Genomic DNA, 17,398 nt, shown 5'->3' on the forward strand with positions numbered 1-17,398 from the left:
GAAGACACGGCTGCCCCAGAAGCCCACGCCAGCTGGGGTGGAGACTCAGGACTTAAAGAGCATGGGCAAGGATTAGCTTCTCCCAAAGCTGATCTGGTCTCGTAAAACAGAACGGAGATTCTGGGTTCAGTTTCTAGTCTAAAAAAAAAAAAAAAAAAAAGAATCATTTGCCTGCCACATAGTAAGGGCTAGTAAGGGTGGGCTAGCATTGTTCGTTTGTTTCTAAAGTATGTTTCTTCATGATTTAGAAAGAGAGGGAGCGCACCTCCAGCAGGATCTTACCACCCCTGCCCTGGACCATGGCACACGCATGCTGGTCTCCTAAGGATAGTCTCTAGACACGAACCCAGACTTCCCATGTGGTCAGCCCAGCAGATGCGGCACCTCTGCACCCTGGACCACTGTTCGGCCTATTACTGTTTCTGCTGAGGTGAGCGATTCTCCACAGAGCTGAGATTTCCCTCCTGGGGTGCCCTGGACACCTGTCCTTCCCATGTAAATGGTTATGGTGGTCCCTTCACATGCACCCCAGTTTGGATAATAAATTCCACGGCTACCCTAATGTGATCTAATCTAGTCATTAAAATTCTACGGACTAGATCTTACAACCCCAAGTTACCAATATATACAAATATTTGCACAGTTTACAAATGAGGAGGCCCAGGAAGGCCATAACTTGATATGGGTCAGTCTGGATTCCTGGTGTCGGTTTTGTCCTTCATTTCCAAGGACTCCCACCCCTAACTGGGGAGTGACCCCAGGAAGTTTGCAGAGTCAAGGAACTTGAGGAGGATCCCCGCAGGGTATGGGAGCAAAACCAGGGGCTGGAGCCTGGCAGCCAGGCGGCAGTGGCCGGACCTTGACGGTTGGCCTTGCCACGCCAATGCACACAGCACTCCCAGGTACTCGAGGTCCCTCCCGCTTCTGTCCCTACCTGGGCCAGCCTTCCTTTCCCTTCGTTTCTCATTCTTCCACTTTACAAATTATATGTAGATAATCTTCATTTTGGACCTCCCTGTTCTTTGGGCACGCCCAGGGCATCTTGTCTCGCCGAGAGTAAGGCCTTGGCAGTGCTCTCTGGCTGCTTTAGGGTGCTGGCAGTGACAAACACCTATTGATCGAGAGCTTTACCACCCCCAGGCACTGCTCTTAGCACTGAAGACGGAGAAGAGGGGTTCCTATGCAGAGGGACCGTTGGTGTGATCGTGTGTTGGGCTGGGTTCTGTGGTCAGCTGGGACTGGGGTCAGGCACCAGGCTGGACGTGGGCGTGCACGCAGGAGACAGTGTTGGGGAACAAGACTAGACCACATCATGGGAGTCTTTACAGGCTTGAGTGAGGGGTTCGGATGTTACCTACAGACAGAGGCTTTCTCAGCCTTTTAAACTATGAAGAGCTCCCTTTTCAAATGCAGTTTAAAGAGCGGCCTTGAGGTGGGACCAGCAGTTGGCGTAATGGCTATGTCGCTGGATTCCCATGTAGTCGACCACGGTTCGCGTCCCGGACCCAGTGGCTTAAAGCTCATGCCGGGCGTGTGTGCGTGCGTGCCCAAGATCCCGAGGAGAATGGAGGAGAAGGGATTGCGGCGTGGCCATCCCCCCTGGGGGGTGATTTCTCACTTTCTGTCTCTCTGTCTCTCTGTCTGTCTGGCGAGTGCACACGCCCTATAGCAAAAACCTCTCCAAAAAAAAAAGAAAGAGTGGCCTTAGAGGACCAGCAGTTAGTGTAATGGCTATGTCGCTGGACTCCCATGTAGTCAACTGTGGTATGAGTCCTGGACTCAGAGACTTAAACTCACGCCGGGTGCATGTGCATGCGTGCCCAAGATCCTGAGAGGAGAATGGAGAAGGGCCATCCCCCCTGGGGGGTGACTTCTTGCTTTCTTTCTCTGTCTCTGTCTTTCTGGCAAGTGCACGCATCCTATAGCAATAACCTCTCAAGAAAAAAAAAAAAAACCAGAGTGGCTTTGGAGGCACAGGGGGTGAGACAGCACTGCACGGGAGCCTATTGTTCTTTCTCTTGGTCACTCAAGAAAAGTAGATTTTTTTTTTTGGAAAAAGAATTATTTATTTAATTCCATTTGTTATTCTTATTTTTTAATTTGACCAGAGAGAGACAGAAAGAGAGAGGAAGAAAAAGAGAGAAAACAAGCTGCCAGGCTTGGGACTTCAACTGTGGTCAGCCATGTGGAATACAGTGCTTTTAACACCAAGCCATCTGCCGGCCCCCAAAAATAGATTCTTTTTTTAAAGCTTATGTCTTCCATGGGTGTGCATGTGAGAGAGATACGAGGTCTTGGTGCTGTGATCCATCCCCATCTTAGCCAGCCCCAGGTCAGAGGCGCACCTGCACCCAGTGTGCTCAGGGAGGTATCCAGATATGAGCCAGGAACCTTCCCACGCGGGGCATCCTCGCAGAGTCATGTTTTACTGCTACACTACCTTGCCCCCCCCCCATGAATTAACTATTAATAATAAAATTTCGTTTTTTGAAAGAATTATCTATCTAATTTTATTTATTTATTTATAAAGAAGAATTATTCATTTAATTTTATTTATTCATTTATTTTAATTTGACCAGAGAAAGACACACACAGAGAGAGAGAGGGAAAGTGAGAAAGCAGGCCATCAGGTCTGGGACTCAAACTGTGGTCAAGCAAATGGGAGTATCCAGCACCTTAACCACCATGCCACCTGCTAGCCCCCATTTATTTTAATTTGACCAGAGAGAGACACAGAGAGAGAGGGAAAGCGAGAAAGCAAGCCATCAGGTCCCAGTACTTGAACCATGGTTGGCCATGTGGGAGTGTCCAGCACCTTAACCACCACACCACACACTGGCCCCAATAATAATAATGAATAGTTTTGGGACCAGCAGTTAGCGTAATGGCTATGTCGTTGTACTCCCGCATAGTCGACCGTGGTTCGCGTCCCAGACCCGGTGGCTTAAAACTCACGCCGGGCGCGTGTGCGTGCGTGCCCAAGATCCCGAGAGGAGAATGGAGGAGAAGGGATTGCAGCGTGACCATCCCCCCTGGGGGGTGATTTCTCGCTTTCTGTCTCTATTTCTCTCTCTCTCTGTCTGGCGAGCGCACGTGCCCTATAGCGAAAACCTCTCCAAAAATAATAATAATAATAATAATGAATAGTTTTTCAAACTTCTTAGGTGCCTCTCCATGCTGGCAGTTTGGTTTCCGTGTCAGTACTGAGGGAGTTCTTGCACGCGGCGGAGTGCCCCAATGTCGGTGTCACTCCTCTGCACTCCTGGCATCTGTTCTGGCAAATCCCAGTCCTCCCACTCCCTGCAGCCACACTGCCTTTCAGACCTGTACACCTGGAGCTGCCCACCTTACTTAAAGCCCTCCTGTGGCCTCCCTTTGTCCCTAGGGTCAAGTCCCAGCTCTTAGCCTAGCCCCGCAGGCCACATAGCCACTGACACCCGCCATCTTGTCAGCCTCAGCTCAAGCCTCCGCTTACCCTCTCCCGGCTCCCGTCATGGCAGCCTTGTTCACTGACGAGCTGCTCTGCAGAGGGCCGACATGCTGGTCCCTTCCCCTTCTCGATGTGCTTCTCTTCCTCCTTGGCATCCCGCTTCAAGGTGGAATGGAGCTAGGAAGTGAGGGGCCGGCCAGCTTATAAAGATGCCGTGGAACTTTCCTGTGCCCCAGGCCATGGGTACTCCTGGAGCTGGTGGAGGTGCAGCTCTGGGAGCTAGTGATCTGGTCCTTCAAGACGGAAGGTAGTGCCTGCTCTCTGGCTCCGTTTCCATCCCAAGGTGGAGGGAGGGCCCTGGGTTTCCATGTCATGGGACCTGGACGAAGGTACCACCTGGTGTGCAGCGAGACCAGGTGGACATCAGCCTGTGACCTCGTGGACTTTGCTTAAGCTCCCTGAGAACCTATGTCCTGCTGGGGATGGTGAATGAGGAGGCAGGATTCTGGGCCTGGTCTAGTCCGCCGAGTGAGCACGAATGAGCATCTGGCTTCCACATCCTGAAGTATCTTGGCCCTGGGCGAGTGGGAGGTGATTTCTCAGGGCAGGTTAGACACTGGCCTGCTTCTTCACCAGTCAGCTCCTTCTGTACCAAAGGGTCCTGCAGCCTGGGATGTTCCCAGAAGAGGCCTAACATCAGGGTGTGTTTCGGTTCCCAGGGGACCATGTAAGACTTGAACTCACGGCTCAGGTGGTAAGAGGAGGCCAGCACCTGTCCTTTAGCAGGTTGGTGACACCTGGATGCCTGAGCTTCCTGGAGATTCGACCTATCTCCCACTCCTCCCCCAGACTGTGACGAGGGACTCTGGAACCCCAGTAAGACACAAACAAAGAGGGAAGGCACACGGGGCCTTCTCCATGCCAGGATGGAGACCTGGCACTGGGCTCCTCCAGCCCTGGAAGGCTGTTACTCCACAACCTGGTATCTGCCTGGGCTGGGCCCAAGATAAGAGGCAGCTGTTTGAAGTCCAGGGTGATAAGAGCTTCAGAGAAAGTCGATAAGAGGACTGAGGAGCACTGGGTTAAGCTGGTCGGTCCTGCCTGTTTGCCTTTTGTGGTTTTAATGACCAGAGGCTGCCAAGTCAGATGCTCTCTCTGTACAGCCAGGGCCTCGGTGACCAGGCCTCTGTGCATCTCTGGGTGCTGGTGCCTCGAACCCCAGGCTAGGTTCTTTTTGAGAGGCTGGGCCCTCTCAGAAGCCAGCCCTGCCTCTGACCCCCGTTTCTTTGCTGTTCATTAGGCCTTCTCCCCAAACACGTCACTCCTGCCTTTGTTCATTTAACAGCTATTTCTACGAGTGCCCACTTTGTGCCAGGTGCAGTTCTTTGGCACTGGAGACACAGTGGGAAGCCATCAGGCACAGCCCCTTCTAGAACCCACAGGATATCTGTTCTGGGTGACTGGTGGGGGGAGGGGCAAGCTATAAACCAATTATGGTGGTGGGTGGTAACTGCTGAGGGGTGTAGTGAGACCACTGGTCTCCCCCAGTGGATTAGAGTGGTCAGGATGCCCTTCTTCTGTTCTTTTAAGAATTATTTTAGGGATCGGAAGGTGGCATGGTGAGTAAGGGTGCTGGACTCCCACATGGTCGACCGTGGTTCAAGTCCTGGACCTGGAAGCTTGCTTTCTCACTTTCCCTCTCTCTCTCTCTTGCTCTATCCCTCTCTGGTCAAATTACAATAAATAAATAAAGTTAAATAAAATAATTCTTTTTTTTTTTAAATAAGAATTATTGGGACCAGCAGTTGGTGCAATGGCTATGTCGCTGGATTCCCATGTAGTTGACAGCAGATCCAGTCCCAGACCTGGGCACGTGTGCATGCGTGCCCAAGATCCTGAGAAGAGAATAGAGGAGAAGGGATTGCAGCAAGGCCATCCCTCCTGAGGTGGTGATTTCTTGCTTTCTGTCTCTCTCTGTCTTTCTGGCAAGTGCACACACCCTATAGCAAAAACCTCTCCCCTCCCCCCCCAATTATTTTATTTTATTTGTTTATTATTATTCTTTAATTTGGCCAGAGTGAGAGGGAGAGTGAGAAAGCAAGCTGCCAGGTCCGGGACTTGAACTATGGTCAGCCATGTGGGAATCCAGTGCCCCAACCACCACGCCACCTGCCGGCCCCCTTCTGTTCTTTTAAAACAATTTTTTTCTTTATTCAAGATAGGGCACGTGTGCACATCAGAGAGAACAGCACCCTCCACAGGGTCTGGCCTTGACCCCCTTCTAACCCTCCAGCCTGTCTGATCTCGGGCACTCGCATGCTTGCCCAGCATGTTTCAGACTGACCAGGCTGGAGATTTGAACCATGGTCACCCTGTGGGATCTGGTTTCTCTTGAGCAGTGCTGTACAGGGTGATCTTTCTAAGAAGACAGAGGATCATGAGGAGCCAAGGTGAAAGCTTTCAGGAGGGAGAGGACAGAGCACGCACAGAGATCCCAGGAGAGAGTGAGCATGACCTACCTCGGGGGTGGGTGAGAGTGATGGAGAAGGTGGTGGCAGAGGCCCAGATTAGAAGTCAGGAGGCGACTGTGTGCAGAATAGGAAGCCCTCCCCACGATGAGTCAGAAGGAATCTGATCTATACTTTGGAAATTTCACTTTGTGGAGACCACTCAGAGGGCCCGCTGATAGGCTGGAAGGATGCATCCTGGCTCTGCTCGTATTGTCTGTCAGACCTGGGGTCAGTAGCTTAGCTTCTCTGTGCTTCTGTTTTTCTTTCTCTTCCTTTTTCGTTTGCTATAGGGTCTATGTGTTTGCCAGAGAGGAAAAATGAGAAGACACTTCCCCAGGAGGGATGGCCACTCTGCAATCCCTTTTCCTCCACTCTCCTCTCAGGATTTTGGCACGCACATATATGCACCTGGCCTGTTTATCAAGCCGATGGGTCTGGGACTTGAATTGTGCAGTTGGCCACATGGGATTCAGCTGCCTTAACCTCTGTGCAACCTCCTGGCCCCTCTCTTTCTTCCTTTCTCTCTTCCTTCCTTTCTTCCCTCCTTCCTTTTCCCCCTATCTCTTTTCCTTCTTTTTGCTAGAGGACGCGTGTGCTGGCCAGAGAGAAATGCAGAGACAGAGAGAGATGGAGAAAGAGAGGCACCTCCCACGAAGAATGGCCATGCCACAATCCCTTCTTCATCTCTCCCTCCTTTCAGAATTTTGGGCACGCATGCACACATACCTGTGGTATTTCTCAAGCCACCTGGTCTAAGACTCTAACCATGTGACTGGCCATGTGGGATTTAACACCTTCGACCACCAGGCCCTGAAGCCGGACCCGTTTCTATTTCCATAGCTATGAAATAGAGTCATCTAACCTCATCCTAAGGCCCAGGGCCGGGAGGCCAGACTCTGTTCTAACTGTAGAGTCAGACATCAACCCTGAAAGCCCTCAGGGAGAGCCATGTGCTATGTAGAGAGTTAAAATAGTACAGTTATTAGAAGGTGACTAGGTCAGAGGTGGCATTTAGTCTGAGATCCAAGTGAACCCGGGCGGGGTGGGGTGTCCCAGCTGTGAAGTGGAAGGGCTGAGGAGCCCTTTGTTGAGCTGCTGGGGTTAAATAATGCCAGAACAGACTTGCCCGTGCTCCATACTGGGCCAGGTCGGTGTCCATAAAGATGGCTCCTGCGGAGCCAGAGCTGGGAGAAATGGAGGGTCTGAAGGTGATCAGATGTAGGACGGGGGAAGGAGGAACCCACAGGATCACTAGTCTCTGAGGGAGGCAGAGGATGCTGCTATTTATAGAGGCCCTGCTATTTACTGGAAGGATCTCGTGCGCTGACCCTAGGCGGCTCTCATCTGGGCCCTATCTCATTCTGGGGAATGTGGAAATCTCTCCACATTTTTTTTTTTTAAGATATTTTTGCTATAAAGCACATGTGCTCACCAGAGACAGAAAGCAAGAAATCACCCCTCCTCCCCCAGGGGGGATGACCACACTGCAATCCTTCCTCCTCCATTCTCCTCGTGGGATTTTGGGCACACACACACGTACCCAGTTTTCTTTCTTTTTTTCTTTTTTTTTTTTTTTAAGAGAGATTTTTGCTATAGGGTGCGTGCACTCGCCAGAGAGAAAGCGAGAAATCACACCCATGGGGGATGGCCCTGCCACAATCCCTTCTCCATTCTCGTCTTGGGATTTTGGCCATGTATGCACATGTGTCTGGCATGAGTTTTAAGTTGCCAGGCCCAGGACTCCAATCATGATTGGCTGCATGGGAGCACAGCGATGTAACTGTTACAATATATGGTCCCTAGCTGTTATTATTTATGTGTTTTTTTATTTGAGGGGGAGATTTTTGGTATAGGGCATGTGCGCTCACCAGAAAGATAGACAGAGACAGAGAAACAGAAAGCGAGAAATCACCCCCCAAGGGGATGGCCACGCCACAATTTCTTCTCCTCCATTCTCCTCTCAGGATCTTGGGCATGCACACACGCGCGCCCGGCGTGAGTTTAAGCCGCCAGGCGCCAGGTCCGGGACTTGAACTGCGGTCGGCTACATGGGAGTACAGTGATACAGCCATTACGCCAATTGCTGGTCCCTATTATTTATGTATTTTAAGAGAGAGTTTGCTATAGGGTGCGTGTGTTCACCAGAGAGACAGAGAGAGGGAGAAAGACAGAAAATGAGAAATCACACACACCCCCAGGGGGGTGGCCTCACCACAAACCCTTCTCCACCATTCTTGTCTTGGGATCTTGGGCACTCATGCACACATGACCAGCGTGACTTTTAAACCACTGGATTCAGGACTTGAACAGCAGTCTATCACGTGGGAGTCAAGCATCATAACCATTACACCATCTGCTGGTTCCTAGTTATTATTTTTTAATTTCACCAGAGAGAAAGAAAAATAGAGAAAGGACATCACCAGGTCTGGGACTTGAACAGCAGTTGGCCATGTGGGAACCCAGTACTTTAATCACTATGTCACCTGCCACCACCACCACCCCTCCCCCACCTTTTCTGAAAGTCCTTTTTTGGGGAGAGGTTTTTGCTATAGGGCATGTGCGCTGGCCAGAAAAACCGCAAGAGACAGTGAGGCAGAGACAGAAAATCACCCCCCAGGTGGGATGACCACGCCGCAATCCCTTCTCCATTCTTCTCTCAGGATCTTGGGCACGCATGCACACGTGCCCAGCGTGAGTTTAAGCCATTGGGTTTGGTACTCGATCTGCGGTCGACTACATGGGAGTCCAGTGACATAGCCATTATACCAACTGCTGGTCCCCCTTTTCTGATCGTCTTTTAACAGTAGTCATTAAAATGTCCTATCGTGGGCTGGCCCCATAGTACAATGCTTACATGCTTGCACAGGATGCTGGGTTTCTCATGGCTGATCCCAGCAATTTACACTACAGGGCACAAGCACACATTCCTAGGACCCTGACTGGGTGAGAAACTGGAGGAAAAAAGAATTGCAGCAGTACCAGGTCCTGCTAGGACACATGTGCTCCATCTCTCTTTCACATGTATACATGTCTACTGGCGTATGAGTAAATATCCTACTGGGGACCAGCAGTTGGCCTAATGGCTATGTTGCTGGTTTGAGTCCCGGACCTGGTGGCTTAAACTCACACTGGGCGCGTGTGCGTGCGTGCCCAAGATCCTGAGAGGAGAATGGAGAAGGGATTGCGGCGTGACCATCCCCCCTGGGGGGTGATTTCTCGCTTTCTGTCTCTCTGTCTCTCTCTGTCTTTCTGGTGAGTGCATGTGCCCTATAGCAAAAACCTCTCAAAAAAAAAAAAAAGAAAGAAAGAAAGGAAAAAGAATAAATATCCTACTGATATTTCCTTAGTAGAGCCCCTGCTGTTTTAGGCATTGGAGATGGACCAATGGAGAAAACTCGAAATCCCATCCTGATGAGGCTGATATTCTATTTTTTAAAAAGGACTCACACGTAGTTGACCACAGTTCAAGTCCCGGACCCAGTGGCTTAAAACACACCAGAGATGGGACCTGCAGGTGATGTGGTGGTTAAGGTGCTGAACTCCTACATGGCTGACCATGGTTCGAGGCCTGGACCTGTCAGTTGCTTTCTCACTTTCCCTTTCTCTCTCTCCTTCAGTCTCTCTAGCCAAATTTAAAAATAGAATAATAAATACAATTAAATAAATAATTTTTGTAATAATAATAATAATAAACAGGCACATATGCATGCATGCCCGAAATCCCGAGAGGAAAATGGAGGAAAAGGGATTGCAGCATGGTCATCTCCACCGAGAGTGATTTCTCACTTCCTGTCTCTCTGTGTCTCTCTAGTGAGCATACATGCCCTAAACCAAAAAACTCTTCTCCCAAAAAAAGAGAGAATTATTTATTTAATTTGATTTATTATTTTTTTTAAATTTGAGCAGAGAGAACGAGAAAGGGAATTGTTAACCATGTGGGAATCCAATGCCTTAACCACCATGCCACCTGCCAGCCCCGTGATAATCTATCATAGTTGGAAAGACCAACAGTCAAAACATAATTAATGGGCTGGCCCCATAGCCTAGTGGTTAAGGGAGCTAGATCCCACATGGCCAATCACAGTTGGAATTCTGGCCCTGGCAACTAGAAAAACACGTTGGGGCACATGTGCATGTGTACCCCAAATCCTGACAGGATAGAGAAATGGAGGTGAAGAGACTAGGGCATGACCAGTGGAGGCAAATCCTGACAGGATAGAGAAATGGAGGTGAAGAGACTAGGACATACCCACTGGAGGTGTTTTCTCCTTCTCCTACTCTCTCTGACAAGCACATGAACCCTCTAGCACTTACAGATATATACAATTAACAATAATTAACCAATAATTATGTCAGGTGTCGATATGTTCCCTAAAGAAAAATAAAGCGGGAGAAAGAGACAAACATGAAGCAGGATAGAGAAATGGAGGTGAAGAGACTAGGACATACCCACTGGAGGTGTTTTCTCCTTCTCCTACTCTCTCTGACAAGCACATGAACCCTCTAGCACTTACAGATATATACAATTAACAATAATTAACCAATAATTATGTCAGGTGTCGATATGTTCCCTAAAGAAAAATAAAGCGGGAGAAAGAGACAAACATGAAGCCGGGCTGAGGGAGGGCTCCAATGTGGGCTCATCCCAGGAGGCCTCTTGGTTAGTGGAATGTTTGGGCAGAGGCCTGAGCCAGGAGGCCATCTTGGGGAACGTGCCAGGCAGAGAACACGTTGAGGGGCTGGTGGTGGGAAGCTGGCAGCTGAGGCCAGAGGAAAAACAGAGGCCCTGAGCCTTTGGAAGGAGGAATGGAGACAAGAGGAGGTGAAAGGAGGTCCCAGGGGAAAGCACACAGGGCCCGATAGGACTTTGGCTTTTTCTTTGTAGATGGGGAACCACAAGGGCTTGAACTCTCTGGCTGCTGGATGGGTGCCTTGAGTCCCTCCCGCTGAACAGGACACTAAATATTCTTGGGGACAGGACCCCAGGCCACATTACCAGAGCCAGTCAGGGCTCAGTCCGAGCTTGGCATGCTCGCCAGCCTAATGTCCTCGTGAGCCCGGAGCCGGCCTGGACCGGGAGTAGCACAGAGGCCCTCACAGGCTGCCATGGTCTGAACCTGCCCTCCTCGTTCATGTGTGGAAATTTGGGGAGCCAATGTGACAATATTAGGAGGACGGAAACTAGCTACGCGAGTAAAAGGTGATTAATTTCACAAGGGCATCGGGGTGGAGTCCCCACAGCTGAATGCTGGCAGGTTTGTAAGAAGGAATGAGACACAGACAGGCCACATGTAAGCTCAAGCCATGTCATGTTCAGGGCTCAGGGTTCTGTAGAAAGGGTCCACCACCAAGACCCTTCCCAGCAGACACAGCCCCTTGTCCTTGAGCTAAGTAAACCTCTATTCTTAGTTATTTATTTAGATGTTTGCCATAGGGCCCGTGTGCTCATCAGAGAGAGAGAAAGCAAGAAATCACCCCCCCCACACACACACACACTGCAATCTCTTCTCCATTCTCTCAGGCTGGGGCACGCACACACGTACATGTCCCTGGCATGGTTTTCAAGGCTCTGGGTCCAGGATTTGAACTGAGAAGTTGGCCATGTAGGATCCAGTGCCTTAACCACCACATCACTTACTGGCCCCTTATTTTATTATTATTTAATTGCTAGAGAGAGTCTGCGCTCTCCACAGAGAGCTAAAGACAGGAGCTGGGGTGTGGCGGTGTGGGGGTGTGGGGACCTGGTCACAAACCCGTCTCCATTTCTCCATCCCATAAGGATTTTGTGCATACACACACAGGTGCCTCGAGTGTGTTTCAAGCCACTGGGTCTGGGGTTCAAACAGCAATCACACATGTGGGATCCAGCTCCCTTAACCACTGGGCAACAGGGCCTGCCCATAAATAAACCTCTGCTCTTCAGGATTTCCCAGTGTGGCTTTCTGTGAGAGCAGACCGTAGCCGGGCCCCCCTTCCCGGGACTCCTACGTATTTGCAGTAGGCATGTTCTTGACGTTATCTCCGAGCATGGAGTGGAACCCAGTGTTTATTTTTATCCCTGTCAGCTCTTATCCATTCCATCTCTGTTTGATTATGAGCTTCCTCAGGGGAGGGACTGGGCTCTCAGACATTCCAGTTAACCTGATCCTTGAAAAAGACCATAAACCCCTACGGGTGACCATAGGCAGGGAGGCCAGCAATTCAAAGAAGGGCAGGGATCCGTGAGTGGTCAAGGAGTCAGGGGACCTCACTTCTAGCCTCGGTTGTACCACTAAACTCACTGAGTGATTTCTCCATGTGCAGCCTCAGTTTCCTCATCTGTAAAATAATGTGGATTGGGCTAGACCAGAGAGTCTGAAATTATTTCAAAATACCGACAGAATATATGGGTCTCTCCAGAATAATGAATAGGTACACAGAACTTTGGGTGTGGTTGGAAGGAGTGGGGTCACAAGTCCCCAGATTTATCCCAAAGGCCTCACCCAGTTCTAGTAAGAGGACTTTCTGTGCACTGACTGCCTTACCAAACCAGGGAGGCTACCAGCCTTGGGGAGGTGTTTGTTTGTTTTGCTATAGGGCATGTGAGAAAGAGACAGAGAGACAGAGAGACAGAAAGTGAGAAATCACCCCCCAGAGGGGATGGCCACGCTGCAATCCCTTCTCCTTCATTCTCCTCTCAGGATCTTGGGGCACACATGCACACATGCCCGGCGTGAGCTAAAGCTACTGGGTCCAGGACTCAAACTACTGTCGACTACATGGGAGTCCAGCGACATAGCCATTACGTCATCTGCTGGTCCCAACCTTGCGAGTGTCCAGACTCCAACCTGACACCCCACAGTGTGGCACCTCAGTATGCTGAGTGCTTTGAACACTGGGAGGGCCTCAGAAGAAAGTTTCCTCCGGCCTTCTGCCTTCCTGTCTCTGGCCCCCACTTGCTCCCCCAAAATGAGTCATAGAAACCAGAAGTCCTCTCCCCCCAGGCAGGTCATAGAAACTAGCACCTCTCTCCCCAAAAGCAAGCCATAAAACCTAGGAAGGTCACTCCTTCCCTTAAAGACCCTCATTCCAGAGGGGTCCTGCCCCCTACCCAGGGGGAGGGAGGGCTACACGTTGACCTGGAAAAATCCAAACAGACAGGCCTTGCTGGACTTCCCAGCCCTCACAGGCTTGTCCCGGTAGATCTACCCTTTGGTCCAATCACATTTCTACAGGGAACACCCTTTTGTCCAATCACATGTCTACAGGGAACACCTTTTATCCAATCACGGTTCTATAGGGCTGTCCAGTCTTCACTGAACCTAAGCATAGAACCAGTTTCCCTTGGGTTTTTGGGTCTTCATTTCTGATGTCTCCCGCACCATGTAAAACTGTTACATACATTTGGGGGTCAGCCAGTGTCATGGTGGTTTAAGGAACTGGATCCTACGTGGTTGACCGCAGGGTTTGAGTCTTGAGTCCTCACGGGGTGGCTTGAAAAACACACGAGGTACCTGTGTATGGGTGCCCAAAATGGCCATGCCCATTGGGGGTGAGACCTGCTTCCCCCAGTACTTGATAGAGAAACTAAAACAACCAAAAGAGCTTTTCCCGGTCTCCCTTGTTGATCTGTCTTTTGTATAGGGCCACCAGAAGTGACCCCTGTGATGGGTGAGGAGAGCTCTCAGCCTCTCTGTCCCTGCAGGGGAGAGCGAGTAATTTTAGGATTGTTTTTGTCAGATTCTAAAAAAAGGTGTGTGGGACGTGTTTGTGGAGACAAAGGAGTTTGTGGTCTGGAGCCGGCCTGTCCTCAGCCTGCAGGCCTGGATACAGGGGCGAGAGTGAGACAGGAAGGCCCCTGATGCCGGGGCCACCCCCTTGTTCTCACGTGGGGAGGCAGAGAAGCAGACAGGACCACCGTGGGTGGAGGAGGAGAACCAGGCAGGGTGGGAAAGGAGATTGGGGGTGGTGACTGGGAGAAGGCAGGAGAGCCTTTGGCAGAACAGGGAACCCAGGCCCAGGTCTGGGCAGACTTACTACCTGTGCCAAGGCGGTTGGGGAGAGGTGGCCCCTGTGAGGCTGAGGAGTTGCCCACTCCCCCTGTGCACCAGCCCTTGCCCTTGACTGAGATCTGGGAGACAGTGGCCCTGGGCCAAACCAGGCCCCACCCTTTCTCACCAGGCAGTGCCTCTTTGCACGTTCACACCCAATGCCGCGCTGGCAGGGGCTGTAACCTGAGCCCTGGGTGCCAAGATGGGGAGAGGCCCACTGTCCTCCTGGGCCTCCCCCAGCTCCCTTCCCACTCTGAGGCTCACACAGGCTCAGCCCAGGGAAGAAAGGGTGTTCACAGTGGGTTTGGGACAAGCAAGGATTAGGGGCGATGACAGGTTGTCAGCGTGGAGGACAGCCCCACAGTCCCCACACTCTTCGCCGCTGTGCCCTTTGGTCCAGCCTCTGAACGCTTGATTATGAGCCACAGCCCACGTTTCCATAAAGGGGAGAACAATTGTTTCCAGCCCAGACAAAGGACTCTTTGTACAGCCCTGGGACCCGAGCCCCAGGAGCAGCTGGGGGAGAGGAAGGACGGCCCCGCCCGGGGTGGGGAGGGGCTTGGAGCCGGGCAGTGCTGGGCGAGGCAGCCGCGTGGCTCCCACCAAGCTGCCTGTGATGGGCAAAGGGCATCCGTGACGTCCACGGCCTGCCCTAGGCACGCCCAGGCCAGATGGGGTGCAAAGGGGCTCCTTTCTGAACTGCTCCAGCCTCAAGCTCAGTGCTTGCAGTCTTGATCCCCATTAAGGCCCTGGCTGGGTGTCTTCCTGCCCCCTCTGTTTGGAGGAAGGGCTGGCTCCTCAGCGTCAAGCTTTGAGCAAACAACTCTCAGGGTAGCGAGAAAAATTTGGAGTTCAGAGTGGAGTTAGGGGAGCACTGAGGAATGGGGGGCTGCTGGGGGGAGTAGTCACTCTGAACGCGGCAGCACTGGCAGAGATGCGTTGTCTCCAGCCTCTCTCCATCTGCCGGCAGGCTTCCCTGGAGCCTGGGCATAGAACACCCTCAGATTTGCAAAACAAATCAGGCTGTCAGAGAAAGCACTTCTCCTCCCTTCCAATGCAAGGGAGAGCTGTCTGGCTGGGTGGAGGCTTCTGCGCAGCCGGCTGCACCCTCACACGTTTGTTAGTTAAATACCGTCCCTTCCCTCCCCAGCATCCCTTCTCCAGGCTTGGGAGGAGGCCTGGGCTTGGCCCCGGCCTGGCCTGCGGCTGTAGGGAGCTGGCTCTGAGGAATTCAGAAGACTTATCAGGGGAGGGGAGGGGAAGGGACGAGGCCAGCTTTGGAATCATGGGGTGGGACTGCACCTGTGGAGACCAGAATGGCTCATTTGGGGGGAAGAAGGGTGGAGAGGGTTGAGGGCTGGCTCCCCAAGCATGCTCCTGTCCCGTTCAAACTACTAAGGACGGACACAAAGCCCAGTTTGTGGATTACCCTGGGGAGTGATTCCGCCTTGATGGGAAGACAAGGGCTTGATGGACCAAGAACTGGAAACTTGGCTTAAAGCCCCTTTTAGCGCAGGGGTTTTGATAGGGGATGGGTAAGGATCATGTTATAATGGTGAGGTGTTGGCGCAAACAGCAGGGCAGGATTTCTGAGGGAAGGGGTTCAAAGAGTCTTGGAGAATAAACTCCCTGTGGAAGCCTCTATTGAAGAGCTGATGGGCTTTGGGGAGTTCCTTTAGTAAGCTACAAAGGCTTTCCGCTGCGGGCAATGGGAGCCAGCGCAGTAAAGCTCTGCTAGGGGAGGCAATGGGGTCTAAAGTCAGTCATCATCACCATTCACTGCGGGGGTGGGGGGCTCCGATGTAGGTGTCAGTCTGGAGGGTGTGAGGGTAGATCCTCTCTCCAGGCTGGTGGAGTCTGGATGGGGAGTGTCTCGCAGGTCCGAGACATGGAACAGCATTGGTTAGATGGCTTCATGGAAGCAGAGACGCTCTCGGTTGGGAGCACTGGAGGGAAAGAAACTCCAGCTGACCCCGGAGAGGCCAAGACCCAGGCATGTGGGCTGGAAACCAGGCCTGCAGGTGGCAAACCGGTCCCTGCGCATGGAGACAGGCTGTGTTGACTTTGGCAGCTCCACCCTGAGCCTCCTCCTGTCCCACAAGGGCTTGAAACTGACACTGGGCCCTGCTGGGGGCTGGAGACTTAGCCCAGTCCTGCTTGGGCTGGCTGGGGCAGGCTGCTGCCCTGGCAGAGGAAGCCAGCGGGCAGCCTGAGGAGCAGGGGACTGAAGACTAAAGACGTAGGGACGAAGACCGGATGAGTTTGGGGACATCACTGTCATCCTGTGGACTGCTCTTTGGGCACCCTTGAGCTGCAGTCTGGCCATGAATTAATCATTGCCACAAGCAATTGTATAGGTGGGAAACGGAGGCACAGAGAGTCTCAGTGACTGAACGGGGGCATGGGCTTCAAAGCCAAGTTTCTGTGGCTCTGAAGACCCACTCGTAGCCATGCCACTTGGCAGTGTTCTCGGGGATATCCATCTCGCTTCTGCAGATGCCAAGCAGGAGCTCGAGTCACTCCCATTTGCCATAAAGGATGAGATGGTAGGCAGAAACAGCAAGGAGGGAGAGGTGTAGTCACGCTGGAGAAACAGGCAGGGGCAGAGATGGGGAGGGGAGCGCGCGTGTGCATATTAGGCTGTCAACATTGCACATTTTAAGTCCCTGTCATACCTACTGTCCCTTTTAGAAAGAGATGGGAACGGGTGGAATGGGGGAGGTAAGAGGGCCAGGGAGGGGTAGAGAAGGGCAAAAATAGGGCAGAGTTGGGGGTATTTTCAGGGGGACGGACCAGAGAAAGAGCTGATTAGGAAGGCAGACCAAGGGGCAGAAGGAGGGGAGAGCAGGGGAGACAGGCTGAGGCAGATCTGTGTTCTCGCCAGCTCCCTCCAGCTTGTCGCTATGGTGATGGCGGGCTGAGGACGTTGTGTCCAGCTTCTGCTGCCCAGGGGTAGTCCTGCCGTAAGCTTTTGCTTTGCTGCAAGCTGAGGGATGGGGGCGGAGCAGGGAGTTGCTGGGTCAGAGACACTATGGGGAGGATGAGGGGTAGGCAGCGGCCCTCAGGGTGCCCTGGGCTCTGGGCAAAAGGATTTGGGAGGTGGTTAACCAGAAGAGTACTTTCTGTGTGGTCATGGTGACTCTATTTTCAGTATCTTAAATTGGAAGAAACAAATCGAGGGGCCTACTAGAAGCCAAGAACCACCTTTCTGCAGGAGGCCAGATATGACTGAAGAAGGGGAGCAGAGCAAGACCTGGGCTGGCCCTTCAGGCTTCCTAGGCCCCCGGTTCTGACCTTCCTATCCTCTTGAAGCAGGTCAGCTGGTGGTTTAGCAGGATAGCAGCCATTTTGAAATTGAGGAAAGCCTCTAAGGAGAACCACCTGAGTCAGAGGGAAGTCTTTTTTTTTTTTTTGGAGAGATTTTCGCT

At 51.9% G+C, this 17,398-nt stretch overlaps 1 pseudogene; it reads right to left on the reverse strand.

Moving 5' to 3' along the window:
* The window catches only part of LOC102475981 (fatty acid-binding protein 5-like), a 67,721-nt pseudogene that overhangs the window by 35,328 nt on the left and 14,995 nt on the right, over positions 1-17,398 (reverse strand).

The sequence above is a fragment of the Tupaia chinensis genome, unplaced genomic scaffold (genome assembly GCF_000334495.1).
Source record: "Tupaia chinensis unplaced genomic scaffold, TupChi_1.0 Scaffold000627_1, whole genome shotgun sequence".
Taxonomy (NCBI): Eukaryota; Metazoa; Chordata; class Mammalia; order Scandentia; family Tupaiidae; genus Tupaia; species Tupaia belangeri.